This window comes from Gorilla gorilla, chromosome Y (assembly GCF_029281585.2).
Source record: "Gorilla gorilla gorilla isolate KB3781 chromosome Y, NHGRI_mGorGor1-v2.1_pri, whole genome shotgun sequence".
Lineage (NCBI taxonomy): Eukaryota > Metazoa > Chordata > Mammalia > Primates > Hominidae > Gorilla > Gorilla gorilla.
The window spans coordinates 7,293,284-7,310,293 of NC_073248.2; positions in this window are offsets into that span (position 1 = coordinate 7,293,284).

Below are 17,010 nucleotides of genomic sequence, written 5' to 3' on the forward strand. Positions count from 1 at the left end.
TCCAAGTGTCCCCCCACAAATCTGTGTCCACCTGGAAGTTTCAAATGCAACTTTATTTGGGAAAAGCAATTTTGCAAATGTTACTAAGTGAAGGATCTAGGGATGAGATCATCCTGGAGTAGGGTGGGTCCTAGGTCAAATGACAAGAAATCTGCCCACCTCAGCCTCCCGAAGTGCTGGGATTACAGGCATGAGCCACCAAACCTGGCCTATCATTGATTTAATGATTGATACGGTTTGGCTCTGTGTCCCCACCCAAATCTCATCTCAAATTGTAATTCCCATGTGTCCAGGGAGGGAGCTTGTGGAAGGTGATTGGATCACAGGGGCAGTTTTTGTCATGTTGTTCTCATGATAAATGAGTCAATTCTCAGAAGAGATGATGGTTTTAAAGTGTGGCACTTCTTTGCTCTCTTGCTCTCTCTCTCTCTCCTGAGTAGACTGGCTCATTCTTTCTACTGGTTACAAGCAATAGAAGTGATAACAAAATTGATGGTTTCTCATTTCCTAAATGGTTACCAGTGGATTCCTGGTTTCCTCTCTCTCTCTTCTCTCTCCCTATCAACTTTTGCCTCAATCTCTCTATCAACCTCCCTCTCTCTCAATCTCAATCTCTCTCAGTCTCATTCTCAATCTCTTTTGCTCAATCTCTTTCTCAGCTTCTCTCCCTCAATTTCTCTTTTGCAACTTCTCTCTCTCAGTCTGTGTCTCTCAATCTCCCTCTCTCAATCTGTCTTGTAGTCTCCCTGTCTCTCATACTCTCTCTGTTTCTGTCTGTCTCTGCGCTTGCTCTGGGGAAAGCAAGTTCTCATGCTGTAAGTTCTCCCATAAAAAGGTCCACATGATACGGAACTGGCCATCTTTGGCCAACATGAGTGAGTTTAGAAGTGTGCCTTTCCCCAGTTGAGCCTTCAAATGAGATCCCAGCCCTGGATGACACAGTGACAGTAACCTGCTAGGAACTGTGAACCAGAGGCACCCAGCCAAGCTGCTCCCAGACTCCCAACCCAGTGAAACCATAAGATAATAAATGCATGTTGTTTTAAGCTGCTAAGTTTGGGGGTCACTTGTTACACAGCAAGAGCTGACTCATACATTTTCTTTGAAATTGATTTCCACCTCTGTCACCAGCATCATTCCATAAATTTGCTCTATGTGCATTGCTGACCTGCAGTAGAAGTTTTGGAGAAGTGAACCACATCCCCTTATCTGCCATTTCACAGCAAGCATTCATAATTTCTTTCCTGACTCTCCACTCCACACTGTTGCCTGCCTCCCTGGTTCCAGATCTTTGGATTCACGTTGTGAACATGAAAATGCTCATCACTCTGGACTGACACCTGGGCACTGTCACAGGCATCCGTGTGAAGAGACCACCAACAGGCTTTGTGTGAGCAATAAAGCTTTTTAATCACCTGGGTGCAGGTGGGCTGATTCTGAAAAGAGAGTCAGCAAAGAGTGGTGGGATTATCATTAGTTCTTATAGGTTCGGGATAGGCGGTGGAGTTAGGAGCAATTTTTTGTGGGCAGGGAGTGGATCTTACAAAGGACATTCTCAAGGGTGGGGAGGATATTACAAAGTACCTTCTTAAGGGCGGGGGAGGATATTACAAAGTACCTTCTCAAGGGTGGGGATGATTTTACAAAGTACCTTCTTAAGGGCGGGAGAGGATATTACAAAGTACCTTCTCAAGGGTGGGGAGGGTGTGTTGTACAAAATACATTCACAAGGGTGGGGGAATATCAGAAAGTACATTATCACAAGGGCAGGGAGGGTGCATTGTCACAAAGTCAATTGATCAGTTAGGGTGGGGCAGGAACAAATCACAATGGTGGAATGTCATCAGTTAAGGCAGGAACTGGCTATTTTCACTTCTTTCGTGGGTCTTCAATTGCTTCAGGCCACCTGGATGTATACGTGCAGGTCACAGGGGATATGATGGCTTAGCTTGGGCTCAGAGGCCTGACAGGCACTGCTTGCTCATTGATGAGTCTCCGTTGGGGCTTACTTCCAGGACTCCCTTAGCAGGGGATTTTTCTGCTTCAAGGGCTCATGCTGGGCACATACAAACATCTGCATGAATCTGGTCTGGTTCCCATTACAAAGTGCCACCCACGGTGCAGGTTAGACAACAGAATTTTATTCTCTCCCAGTTCTGGAAGCCAGAAGTCTGGGATCAAGGTGTTGGGAGGGTTGATTCCTCCTGGAGGCTTCGAGGGAGATGCCTCCAAAAGGAGGAACTGACTCTCTTTGACCAACATCACATGATAGCAACCTGCCAGGAACCAAGAACCAGAGACACGTATGCAACCAAAAGGCACCTGCCTCTTCCCCAGCTCCTGCTGGTTTGCGGGGCAACCCTGGGGGTCCTTGTCTTGCAAATGTGTTGTCTAGCTCTCCGCCTGAATGAGGCATCACCTGCATTCTCCACCTGCGTTCTTTGGAAGAGCTTTGCAGCCTCTCAGGAGAGCTGCTCACCTGTCCCCCCTGCCTGCTCGTTGCCCTGTGCAAACCAGAGTCCTGAGACACTCTCCAAAGGCTGGTCCCTACCAACCCAGGTTGCCTCTTATTTCTTGCAACAAGACAGCAAAAGACGCTGCAGAAGGATCGTTTACCTTGTTTGGAAAGAGAGCCCACCCTTTCACCTCGCTGGCAAACATTTTCTTGTGTCCTAATGAGAACCCCAAGGAATACCCCGGGATGTGAGGAGAGGGAGCGTCCGCCCGGCGGCCTGCCCCAAGGAGCCTAAGTCTGTCCTGCACACATCACCACACACACTCTCGGCATTGCAGTCCCATGTTTATAGAGAAGATTACAGGTGAGTTTCCAAAATCCCAGCCCACGCTGCCCCTACCTGACGATGTTTGATTTCCGAATTCCTTTAATTTTGGCAAATGGATATTGGCTGTGGGTCAGCATAGATTTTTTCTGGATATTTAAACAACATTTCAGATGCTTTTCCTGGCATCATTAGCTGAATGCTTCTACTGACAGCTGGAATCATTCAAACATCTGAGACAAGAGAGTGAACAGGACGTTCACTTGTTACCGTGTCTCCTGGCTTCTCAATCACCACCCCTGAAATTCGCAGAGTATCACTCTGGGAAGCCTGTGAACGTGGCTGAACGCAAATGGATTTAAAACTTGACAGGTGTTTCAAGCATGGAAAGGAACAAGGACTATAACGGCGAATAATAATAATAATAATAAAAGACAAATTAGGGATCAAGATCCAGTCTGTTTTTGTCTCATTTATAGTCTTTTCTGCAAGAGGTTGTAGGCTGGTACCATTTCACTAGGTTAAAAGCCTACGGTGTCAAGAGGTGCTAAGCTTTGCTGCTGTCTCTTGCTTGGCAAGACAAGCTCCGAGTCTTTCTGGAACTGACAATTGTGTGGGCATTTTCTTGTTTCTGGGGTTCTTTGCATGCATAGGGGCTGATCTTTGATATCCACTCTGGACTCCTCTTTGCAAACCTCTGGACATGCCACAGACAGCAGCTGTAATGTAGTGAGGTCAGCCTGCTTACAACCCACGTACCAACCCCATGGAGGTGATTGTCGTACGATTAACAGCAGGCAGTTAAGGAGAAAGTCGTGCTTTACAAACGAGTCTGTGACTAGAAATCACAGGACCTGATGAATCCCTCAGAAACCCAAGAGGGATGGACTAACATTGAGGTGGTTGTGGACTGTCCAGCCGTGCAGGGACAGTCTCCAAGAAGACGCTTTAGACACAACGGTGAATTCTGCAGGCACTAGTTTGCGTGCATATTTAGGGTAGATATTCAAATGCATGAAGGATGTCAGTTTTCTTTTCTTTCTTTTTTCCTTCCTTCTTTCTTTCTTTCTTTCCTTCCTCCCTTCCTTCCTTCCTTTCTTCTTTCTTTCTTTCCTTCCTTCCTTCCTTCTTTCCTTCCTTCCTTTCTTCTTTCTTTCCTTCCTTCTTTCCTTCCTTCCTTCCTTCCTTCCTTTCTTCTTAAGAGTCTTGCTCTGTCACCAGGCTGGAGTGCAGAGGCGCGATCTCGGCTCAATGCAACCTCCACCTCCCGGGTTCAAGCGATTCTCCTGCCTCAGCCTCCCGAGTTGCTGGGATTACAAGCACGTGCCACCACTCCCGGCTAATTTTTGTATATTTAGTAGAGATGGGGTTTCACCGTGTTGGCCAGGCTGGTCTTGAATTCCTGACCTCGTGTTTCACCCACCTCAAATTCCTAAAGTGCTGAGATGACAAGCGTGAGCCTCTGTGCCCGGCCAGGAGTGCCAGTTTTCTGAACACGGGCACACACTTAATTTAATCTACAAATGTTTAAAAATCAGATGTTCAGCCTGGCATAGTGGCTCACGCCCGTAATCCCAGCATTTTGGGAGGCTGAGGCGGGTGGATCATGAGTCCAGGAGATCGAGACCATCCTGGCAAACATGGTGAAACCCCGTCTCTACTAAAAATACAAAAAAATTAGCTGGGAGTGGTGGCGGGCGCCTGTAGTCCCAGCTACTCGGGAGGCTGAGGCAGGAGAATGGTGTGAACCCAGGAGGTGGAGCTTGCAGTGAGCCCAGATCACGCCACTGCACTCCAGCCTGGGCGACAGAGCGAGACTCCCTCAAAAAAAAAAAAAAAAAAGAGAGAGATAGATCTCAGCTATTCTCACCAAAGGAAAATGGTAAGTATGTGAGCAAAGGCCGATGTTAATTAGCTCAATGTATCCATTCCACAATATTTATACACATCAAAACATTACGTGGGGCCAGGCATGGTGGCTCACGCCTGCAATCCCAGCGCTTTGGGAGGCTGAGGTGGGAGAATTACCTGAGGTCAGGCGTTCAAGTCCAGCCTGGTCAACATAGTGAAACCTTGTCACTACTAAAGATACAAAAATTAGCCGGGCATGGTGGTGCGCACCTGTAACCCCCAGCTACTCAGGAGGCTGAGGCAGGAGAATCTCTTGAACCCGGGAGGTGGAGGTTGCAGTGAGCTGAGATCGTGCCACTGCACTCCAGCCTGGGCAAGGAAGCGAGACTCCATCTCAAAAAACAAAAAAACAAGAAAGCAAAAAAAAAAGTTATGTGGTGCACCTGAACATATGCAATTTTTTTCTGTCAATTAAAAAATGAAGTGTGCTCAGGAGGCTGAGGCAGGAGAATTGCTTGAATCTGGGAAGCAGAGGTTGCAATGAGCCGAGATCACACCACTGCACTCCAGCCTGGGCAAAAGAGTGAGACTCCGTCTCAAAAAAAAAAAAAAAAAAAAAAAAAAGCGAAGTGTGTAAACATTTCCAAAATGTACCCAGTTGCAGGGAGGAATGTTGCATATGTTTAAACCCAGCACTTTGGGAGACTGAGCCAGGAGGACAGCTTGAGCGTAGGAGTTTGAGACCATCCTGGGCAACATAGCAAGATTTCATCAGCAACATAGCAAGACTTCATCTCTACAAAATGTAAACAAAAACATTACCCAGGTGTGTGGCTGAAGTCCCAGCTCCCCGGGAGGCTGAGGCAGTGGGACTGCTCAAGCCGAGGAGTTCAAGCCTGCAGTGAACCACGATCATGCCACTGGACTCCAGCCTGGGCAACAGAGCCAGATTCCATTTCTACAAAAATAAAAAATTTAGGCCGGGTGCAGTGGCTCATGCCTGTAATCCCAGCACTTTGGGAGGCTGAGGCGGGTGGATCACGAGGTCAGGAGTTTGAGACCAGCCTGACCAACATGGTGAAACCCTGTCTCTACTAAAAATACAAAAATTAGCCAGGCATGGTGGCACGTGCCTGTAATCCCAGCTACTCAGGAGGCTGAGGCAGGAGAATTGCTTGAATCCAGGAGGCGGAGGTTGCAGTGAGCCAAGATTGTGCCAGGGCAATCCAGCCTGGGCAACAAAGCAAGACTCTCAAAAAAAAAAAAAAAATTTAAGCAGGCATGGTGGTGCATGACTAGTTTCAGCTACTTGGGAGGCTGAGGCAGGAGGATGACTTGAGCCCAGGAGTTGGAGGCTGCCGTGAGCCATGGTCAGGCCACTGCACTCCAGCCTGGGCAACAGAGCAAGACCCCATCTCTACAAAACTAAAAAACTTTACCAGGCATGGTGGTGCATGCCTGTAGTCCCAGCTACTTGGGAGGCTGAGGCAGGAGGATGACTTGAGCCCAGGAGTTGGAGACTGCCGTGAGCCATGATCAGGCCACTGCACTCCAGCCTGGGCAACAGAGACAGACTCCATCTCTACAAAATAAATAAATAAATAAATAAATAAATAAATAAATAAATAAATAAATAAGCAGGAATGGTGGTGCATGCCTGTAGTACTTGGGAGGCTGAGGCAAGAGGATCTCTTGAGCCCAGGAGTTGGAGGCTGCTGTGAGCCATGATTAGGTCACTGCACTCCAGCCTGGGCAACAGAACAAGACCCCGTCTCTATAAAATAAATAAATAAATAAATAAATAAATAAATAAATAAATAACCAGGCATGGTGGTGCATGCCTGTAGTTCCAGCTACTTGGGAGGCTGAGGCAAGAGGATCTCTTGAGCCCAGGAGTTGGAGGCTGCCGTGAGCCATGATCAGGCCACTGCACTCTAGCCTGGGCAACAGAGCAAGACCCCATCTCTACAAAACTAAAAAACTTAACCAGGCATGGTGGTGCATGCCTGTAATCCCAGCTAATTGGGAGGCTGAGGCAGGAGAATGGCTTGAGCCCAGGAGTTCGAGGCTGCAGTGAACCATAATCAGGCCACTACACTCCAGCCTGGGCAACAGAGACAGACCACATCTTTGCAAAATAAATAAATAAATAAATAAATAAATAAATAAATAAATAAATAACCAGGTATGGTGGTTCATGCCTGTAGTCCCAGCTACTTGGGAGGCTGAGTCAGGAGCATCTCTTGGGCCCAGGAGTTGGAGGCTGCAGTGAGCCATGATCATACCGCTGTACTCCATCCTGGGCAACAGAGCAAGACTCTGTCTCTATCAAAAATAATAATAATAATAAAGATAAAATGTACCCAGCTGATGATATTCCACAATCACTTCAGTGAAAATCTGGTTTCCTTTGAGCAGCCTAGATTTCTTTTTCTGACAGAAGGCTTCCTTTTTCCAACATGCTTACTGGTCTGACTGAACTCTATATAAAACCCTCACCATTTTTTTTGTTTGTTTGTTTTGAGATGGAGTTTTGCTCTTGTTGCCCAGGCTGGAGTGCAGTGGCTTAGGGCTTGGAGGGAAGCTCTTAATGAAATATTCTTAGAAGCTTGTCAGTAGCCTGGGTGTCCTAAGATAATTGTGTGTATATACACATACATACATAATGTATATGTGTATATATATAATTATAAATAATATATAGTAATGTATAGCATATATTATATATAATAATATAATTTATATATAAATTATATATAGTGTAATATATAACATATAGTATATATAGCATGCATTATATATAATTATGCGCATAATATATATTTTATACATTATGCACATAATATATGCATATGTATAGCATATATTATATATAATTATGCACACAATTATGCACACATAATATACGGTATATATACTATATACTATGTATAGTATATTACACTATATAATATATGTAGTATATATACTATATATTATATATACGATATAATAGTTATGTTATATATTATCTTACATTATGTATATATTATATAGAATAATTATGTATACTATATATACTACATATAATATATAATATATAGTATAGTATATTATAATATATAGTATATAGTATATTATATAATATAGTATATTATAATATATAGTATATTATATAATATAGTATATTATACATAATATATGCTATAATATATAATATAGTATATACTATATATAATATATAGCATATATTATATATGTAATTCCAGGCTAATACATAATATATATGTTATATACATTATATATAATTCTACACTAATATATGTTTGTATAATATATACAAATGTTTGTTCTGTTTTTTCTATATATAATATATATTCTAGGCTGAAATATATATTTTTGATATATAATATTTTATATATGTATATATTATATATTTATAGTATATAATGTATTTACATATTATATATTTATAATATATAATTTAGTTTGTAATATAATATATTTAATTTACAATATATAATATATTTAATTTCTAACATATCTTATATATTTACAAATTAAATATATTTATTATATATGTATTTATATATTTATTATATATAATATTTATTATATATTTAAATATATAATAAATATATACGTATTTATTATATATAATAAATAAATATATATTTATTATACATGTATTTATATATTATATATTATATTATATATTATATAGTACATATAATATATATTATATTATATATTATATATTATAATATATATTATATATATTATATATTATATATTATATATATTATATATAATATATTATATATAATATATTATATATATTATATATAATATATTATATATAATATATATAAATATATACATATCTTATATATTTACATATTAAATATATTTATTATATATGTATTTATAAATTCATTATATATTTAAATATATTTATTATATATATTATATTATATTATAATATATATAATATATTATAATATATAATATATATAATATATAAATATATAAATATAATTATAATATATAAATATATTATATTAAATATAATATATTTATTATATATTTATTATATATAATAAATATATATATTTGTTTAAATATATATGTATTTATTATATATGTATTTATATATATATATTTCAGCCTAGAGGACAGTTATCTTAGGACTCCCAGGTTACTGACTAGTCTCTGAAGATATTTCATATATATATAGATTTATCTATGATTTGAGACAGGGTCTCACTCTGTCCCCCAGGCTGGAGTGCAATACCACAATCACAGCTCACTGCAGCCTCGACCTGCCAAAGCTCAGGTGATTCTACTGCCTCAGCACCTCTGAGTAGCTGGGATTACAGGCAGCTGCCACCACACCTGGCTAATTTTTGTATTTTTAATAGAGACGGGGTTTCACCGTGTTGCCTAGGCTGGTCTCGAACTCCTGACCTCAGGTGATCCGCCCGCCTTGGCCTCCCAAAGTGCTGGGATGACAGGCGTGAGCCGCCTCTCCTGGCCTGGGCTGAACTATATTATAGGGTGTCTGCAGTTCTGCCAGAGGATCAGGAAGACAGCTCAGTTCAGAAGCCACAGGCCAGCGTGCATCTCTCCGGATTTCCAAGGTTTGGGTCAAACCTCTGCAGAAATGTTTGTCTGTTTTTTTTTCTGGAATCTTCTTTTTCAGCTGCTGTCCCCAATCTCAGGCCTGATTTCATGCACTTTTATGCACTTTGAGAAGTGCACGAAAGGGACCAAGAGAAGTCTCATTTGCAGCTGAGGACCGCCCTTAGCAGCAGCTCATTAAACAGCCATTTAATGCCCAGTGTTTCCAGACTCGATTATGGCTCGAAGTGGGGGGATTTACGCTGTGGAGGCAGCATCCTTTCTTAATCCAAAGCTGTCACCTCGGATGCTACGACGGTGTGTGAAAATCTCTTGGGAGCGACAGAACCCAGGGCCACACGGTCGGCAGAAACGAAATGAAGAAATTACAGTAATTTTCTAGTTTAACGAGGTCGCGTTCCTTCTGTTGTCATTCACCAGCTACAAGGAGAGGAGACCAAATTTTCTGCCCCTGGCATTTTTTTTTTAAACAGAATTTCATATGCAAACAAAAATAGATCGCTCTAAAAATGAGTGTTTTGGAGGTTTTCGGTACAGGCAGGAGGGAGGGGAAGAGAGGTTTTCAATAAGGAGAGAAGGCTCACTTTGGAGACCTTGTTTCTGCGTCTCGTGAATAGACTCTTTTTTTATTACTACTTTTCAATTTTTATGGTTTTAGAGACAGGGTCTGGCTCTCTTGCCCAGGCTGCAGTGCAGTGGTGCAATCATAGCTCACTGCAGCCTCGACTTTCTGGGTTCATGCGATCCTCCTGCCTCAGCCTCCCGAGTAGCTGGGACCACAGGTGCCCACCACCACACCCAGCTAATGTTTTGTGTTTTTTTTGTAGAGATGGGGACTCTCTATGTTGCCCAGGCTGGTCTTAAACTCCTGGTCTTAAACGATCCTCTTACCTCAGCCTCCCAAGATGCTGGGATTACTATCTCTGGCCTGGTTATCGTCTTTGTTTATCAATGGAAAGGTATGCATTTTGCAGATACCTGGCTTGTAGCTTTTTGGGGTTATTTCGACACGGAGTCTCACTCTGTCACTGAGGCTGGAGTGCAATGATGCAATCTCAGCTCACTGCAGCCTCCACCTCCTGGGTTCAAGCGATTCTCTTGCCTCAGTCTCCCGAGTAGCTGTGATTACAGGTGCCTGCCACCACGCCCAGCTAATTTTTGTATTTTTAGTAGAGACAGGGTTTCACTGTGTTGGCCAGGCTGGTCTCAAACTCCTGACCTCAGGTGATCCACCCACCTCAGCCTCCCAAAGTGCTGGGATTATAAGTGTTAGCCACTGCACCCGGCTGCTTGAAACTTTTATAGAGATGGGGTCTTGCTCTGTCTCTCTAGCTGCCATGCAATGGCTTGGAGCTGCTCCAGGTCAACTTGGTCATCCAAGTCCATATAGCACCAACATCTTCCTGAGCTCAGAGAGCACTGAAGGCAAATAGAGCCCCTTCCCTTCCCTCCCCTCCCCTCCCCTCCCCTCCCCTCCCCTTTTTCTTTTTTCTCTTCTCTTCTCTTCTCTTCTCCTCTCTTCTCTTTTCTTTTCTTTTCTTTTCTTTTCTTTTTTTTCTTTTCTTTTCAATGGAGTTTCGCTCTTGTCGCCCAGGCTGGAGTGCAGTGGTGCAAACTCGGCTCACAGCCTGAGCAACACAGCAAGAGTCTATCTCTACAAAAAAATACAAAAAATTTCCTGGGCATGGTGGCCCACACCTGTAGTCCCAGCTACTTGGGAGGTTGAGGTGGGAGGATCACTTGAGCCTGGGAGGTCGAGCCTGCAGTGAGCTATGAGCATGCCACGGCACTCCAGCCTGGGTGACAGAGCAAGACCCTGTCTAAAAAAATAATCATAATAAAATAAAATGAATGTATATCTCTGTCCTTTATGTATTTCCCCCCTCTCTCCCTCTCTCTCTCTCTCTCTCTCTCTATATATATATAATGGAGATATATAAAAATATATAAATATAAGAGATAAATATCTAAAGGACTTAGATATATTTATTTTATATTATTATATAAAATACATATAAAGGATATCTATCCTTTATAGATCTAACTATATTATCTATATTATATTATCTATATTATACTGTCTATATTATGATCTGTTATTATGTTATATCTATAACTATTATAGATATATCTACATTATATTATATCTATATTATCTGTCTGTTATTATAATCTATTATCTATAATATCTATTATATTTTCTATATTATCTGTATCTATATTACTTATATTATTTATATATGCTTTATAGATCTATCTATATTATTTATCTATCTACCTATATTATCTATGTATCTACCATCTATATCATCTATCTATCTACCTGTATTATCTATCTGTCTTATCTATCTTATCTATCATCTATCTATCTAGATATATCTTAATATATCATGTAGGCGGGACACGGTGGCTCACGTCTGTAATGCTGGCACTTTGGGAAGCCAAGGCGGGTGGATCACGAGGTCAGGAGCTCGAGACCAGCCTGGCTAACACAGTGAAACCCTGTCTCTACTAAAAATACAAAAAATTAGACAGGTGTGGTGGCATGCACCTGTAATCCCAGCTACTCAGAAGGCTGACGCAGGAGAATCGCTTGAACCTGGGAGGCGGAGGTTGCAGTGAGCCAAGATTGAGCCATTACACTCCAGCCTGGGTGACAGAGGGAGACTCCATCTGTCAAAAAAAAATATATATATAAATATATATATATGTGTGTGCGTGTGTGTATATATATATCATCATATATATGTCATATATATAGATACCTATATATATCATGTCATTATATATATGTGATCCAATTTGCTAACATTTTACATGTATCTTTATAGATAAGACACACACACACACACACACACACACATATACACACACGGGCCTCCCAGAATGGTTTAGGGAGTGCCTCCACCCCTCCACTGCTGAAAAAGTTTGTGAAGGTTTGCTGTATTTCCTTAGACAGAATTCACTAGACAACCTGGGCCTGGAGATTTCTTTGGGAGCAGACTCTTCATCGCAGCCCCGATTTTTAAATGCTAAACAGGACTATCCACATTTTCTACTTCTTCTGATGTCAGCTTTGGTGACTTGTGTCATTCAAGGAATTTGTCTGCTTCACGTCAGTTAAATTCATCGCCATAAGGTTGTGGACGAAATTCTCTTGTCATGTTTTGAATAGTGTTGGGATTTATAACTTCCCTCCTTCCTAAAACACTGTCTTTCAGAGTCACCTTCTCTTGGTTTTTCTCCTACATCCCTGGCCACCCCCTCTGAGCCTGCTGCATCCCAACGTTTGTCTCGCCCTATAAACATTGCACTGCCCAGGGCTCAGTGGAAAGACCTCTCCTCTTCCCTATGCATGTTTAAGCCGTGGGGGATCTCATCCAATCCAATGCAATAATTCCCAAATATATCCATGTCTATCTCATCCCAGTCTCCTCATGGAGCTCCCACTCAGCAATCCAACCAATGACTCCACATCTCAGAGGTCCAGTAACCATCACAAATAAAACAAGCCCAAAACAGGCCACCTTTCATCCCCCTAAAACTCCCCTTCACATCCTCTGCCATTTTGGTGAATGTGCCACTTTGTATGTGGTCATGCACGTAGGTCACTGAAGCCCTTTGATTACTTCTGAATGTGAAAGGTTTATTCCAGCCTCCTGTCTCTCCTTGTTTTTTTTTTTTAAATTAAAAAAATATATTTTCATAGATTTAGGTGGTACAAGTGACTATGTTACATGGGTGTGTTGTGTAGTGGTGAGTTGTGGGATTTTAGTGTAACCGTCACCCAAATAGTGAACATTGTACCCAATAGATTATTTTTCAACCCTCAACCCCTCTCCCACCCTCAGGCCCTCTTGACCTTCCAAGTCTCTAATGTCTAGTATTCTACTCTCTGTGATCATATCCACACATGGTTGATCTCCCACTTCCACGTGAAAACATGCGGTTTTTGGTTTTCTGATTCTGCATTAATGTACTTAGGGGCTGTGACGAAGAGCCTGCTCCCAGACAAATCTCCAGGTGCATGGATGAGGGCATCCAGCTGCATCTATGTTTCTGCAAATGACTTGATACCATTCCTTTTTCATGCCTGCATAGTATTCCATGGTGTACAGATACCACATTTTTCTTGTTTTCTTGAGACAGAGTGTTACCCTATTGCCCAGGCTGGAGTGCAGTAGTGCCATCTTGGCCCACTGCAACTTCTGCCTCCCAGTTTCAAGCAATTCTCCTGCCTCAGCCTCCCGAGTAGCTGGGATTACAGGTGCATGCCACCACGCCCAGTTAATTTTTGTATTTTTAACACAGATGGAGTTTCACCATGTTGGCCAGGCTGGTCTCAAACTCCTGACCCCAGGTGATCCACCTGCCTCGGCTTCTGAAAGTGCTGGGATTACAGGCTTGAGCCACTATGCCTGGCCCACTTTTTTTTAATCCTGTACATTATTGATGTACACTGAGGTTGATTCCATGCCCTTGCTATTGTGAACGGTGCTGTGGTCAACATCCAAGTACATATAATGACTTCTTTTCCTTTGGGTAGAAACCCTGCCTGAGGATGGCTGGATGGAACACTAGTTCTACTCTTGGTTGTTTGAAAAATCTCCATACTATTTTCCATAGAGGTTGTAATACTTTACGTTCCCACTGGCAGTGTACAGCGTTGCCCTCTCACCATATCATCACCAACATCTGTTGTTGTTTGACTTTTTAATAATGGCTATTCTGCTGGTGTGTGATGGTATCTCATTACAGATTTGTTTGGAATTTCTTCTGTCCTTCTTTTATCTGCTTATCATGCCCTTCCCTCTAGGGTCTCATAACCCCTTCCCTCACTTCCCCAAGATTCTGCACTAAATGTCACTTTAACTTCCAACTCTTTCTTTTTATAAAAAAAAATTATTTCCATAGGTTGTTGTGAACAGGTGGTGTTTGGTTACATGAGTAAGGTCTTTTTTTTTCTTTTGTTTGTGTGTGTGTGTGTGTGTGTGTGTTTTGTTGGTGGTGGTGGTTGTCTTTTTTTTTTTTTTTTTTTTGAGACGGAGTCTTGCTTTGTCGCCCAGGCTGGAGTGCAGTGGCGCGATCTCGGCTCACTGCAAGCTCCACCTCCTGGGTTCACGCCATTCTCCTGCCTCAGCCTCCCGAGTAGCTGGGACTACAGGCGCCCACTACCACGCCCGGCTAATTTTTTTGTATTTTTAGTAGAGACGGGGTTTCACCATGTTAGCCAGGATGGTCTCGATCTCCTGACCTCGTGATCCGCCCGCCTCAGCCTCCCAAAGTGCTGGGATTACAGGCGTGAGCCACTGCACCCAGCCCAGTCCATTGTATCATTCTTACGCTTTGCCCACTTATGAGTGAAAACGTCCAATGTTTGGTTTTCCATTCCTGAGTTACTTTACTTAGAATAATTGTCTCCAGTTCCATCCAGATTGCTAAAAATGCCATTAATTGGTTCATTTTTATGGATGAGCAGTATTCCATCATATCCTTGACTCCCAGCTCCTTCTAAACAGCTCCTGCACCCCATCTCCTTCTCTCTCCCTCCATCTCTCTTTCTCTCTCTCACTTTTTCTCTCTCTGTATTTAGAGACAGGCTCTTGCTCTGTCACCGAGGCTGGTGTGCAGTGGTGCAATCACAGCTCACTGAAGCCTCAACCTCTTGGGCTCAAGCAATCTTCCCACCTCAGCCTCCCGAGTAGCTGGGACCACAGGTGCACGCCACCATGCCTGGCTAATTTCTAGTAGAAAGGGAGGGTCTCAGTATATTGCACAGGCTGGTCTTAAACTCTTGGGCTCAAGTGATCCTCCCACCTCAGCCTCCCGAGTAGCTGGGACCACAGGTGCACGCCACCAAGCCTGGTTAATTTTTAATAGAGAAGGGGGGGTCTCCCTATGTTGCCCAGGTTGGTCTTAAACTCCTGGGCTCAAGCAATCCTCCCACCTCAGCCTCCCAAAGTGCTGGGATTACAGGTGTGAGCCACTTCACCCAGCCCCAATCACTGTCAGACTCCCAGCCTTTCAGTCTACTTACCGTCTTGTGAGATTGTATCTGATTTTCGACTGATGTATTTCCTGATTGGCTGTGTCCTCCAGTAAGATGGGAACTCGGTGAGAACAGAGAATGTACTTCTGTATTTCCCGCTCGTGTGCCTGGAAGACAAGCAGGTGCTCGTCTAAGTGGGTGGATCTGTTTCTTCTTGCTGCTGTAAAAAGTGATCCTAAATGCAATGGTTCCAAACGGCACCTCTTCATCATCCTACGGTCACTGTGAGTCAGACGTCAGGCACAGCGTCGCCAGCTGCATCCCCTCCTCAGAGCCTTCTATGGCCACAATTATGAGATCCACGCGGTAGGCTCTGACTGAGGGTCCTCAGAGATGGTCCATGTCCGCATTCAGGCAGGTCGTTTGCCCAAACTAAGTTCCTTGGGGTTGCAGGACTGAGGCTCCCAATGCAGGACCTGGCTTTACTCTTGGAGGTGCTCATGGTCCTTCTCCTGCCCCCACGTGGGGCCCCTGTAGCAAGGGCAGGCTGAGTTTCTCTGTGCTTGGAACCCTCCTGATGCCGTCTTCTCCTTGTCTGTCTGACTCCAGGCACAGAAAGTTCTTTGCTATGGAGAGTGCATCTGATTAGATTGCACCCACCTGGATAAGTTTGGCAAACTGAATCCCATCTTTAAAGTCCCCTTTGCCAGCCAAGGTCATATTGAAGCTTAGAAAATGATACCCTAAATGAAGGCTTTATCAGCAGCCTGAGAGGCAAATGTTTCTCTCTTTGACCTTCTCTTATCCTCCTGCCTCTCAGTCCCATTCTCCGCTGAGACACCACCAGAGAAACTAGAATTTTTCTTCCCCCCACATGGGTCTTGGAATTCAGAACCTCTTTTCCTCAAAGACATCATAGAAACTAGAATCCCTCTTCCCCAACACGTGTCCTAGAAACAGGACCCCCCAAGCCAGGCGCCGTGGCTCACACCTATAATCCCAGCACTTTGGGAGGCCAAGGCAGGTGGATCACCTGAGGTCAGGAGTTCGAGACCAGCCTGGTCAACATGGTGAAACCCTGTCTCTAGTAAAAATACAAAAACTCCCGGACGTGGTGGCAAGCGCGCGTAATCCCAGCTACTGGGGAGGCTGAGGCAGGAGAATCGCTTGAACTTGGAAGGCGGAGGTTGCAGTGAGCCGAGATTGTGCCATTGCACTCCAGCCTGGGTGATGCAGCAAGACTCAGTCTCTAAAAAAAAAAAAAAGGAACAGGAGCTCTTTTTCCCCAAAGACATCATAGAAACTAGAATCCCTCTTCCCCAACACGTGTCCTAGAAACAGGACCCTCCAAGCCAGGCGCCGTGGCTCACACCTATAATCCCAGCACTTTGGGAGGCCAAGGCAGGTGGATCACCTGAGGTCAGGAGTTCGAGACCAGCCTGGTCAACATGGTGAAACCCTGTCTCTAGTAAAAATACAAAAACTCCCGGACGTGGTGGCAAGTGCGTGTAATCCCAGCTACTGGGGAAGCTGAGGCAGGAGAATCGCTTGAACTTGGAAGGTGGAGGTTGCAGTGAGCCGAGATTGTGCCATTACACTCCAGCCTGCGTGACAGAGCAAGACTCAGTCTCAAAAAAAAAAAAAAAAAAAAAAAGAGAGAGAAAGAAAAAAAAAGAAACAGGAGCCCTTTTTCCCCAAAGACACCAGAAAAACTAGAATCCGTCTTCCCCAACACGGGTCCTAGAAACAGAAGCCCCCAAGCCAGGCGCG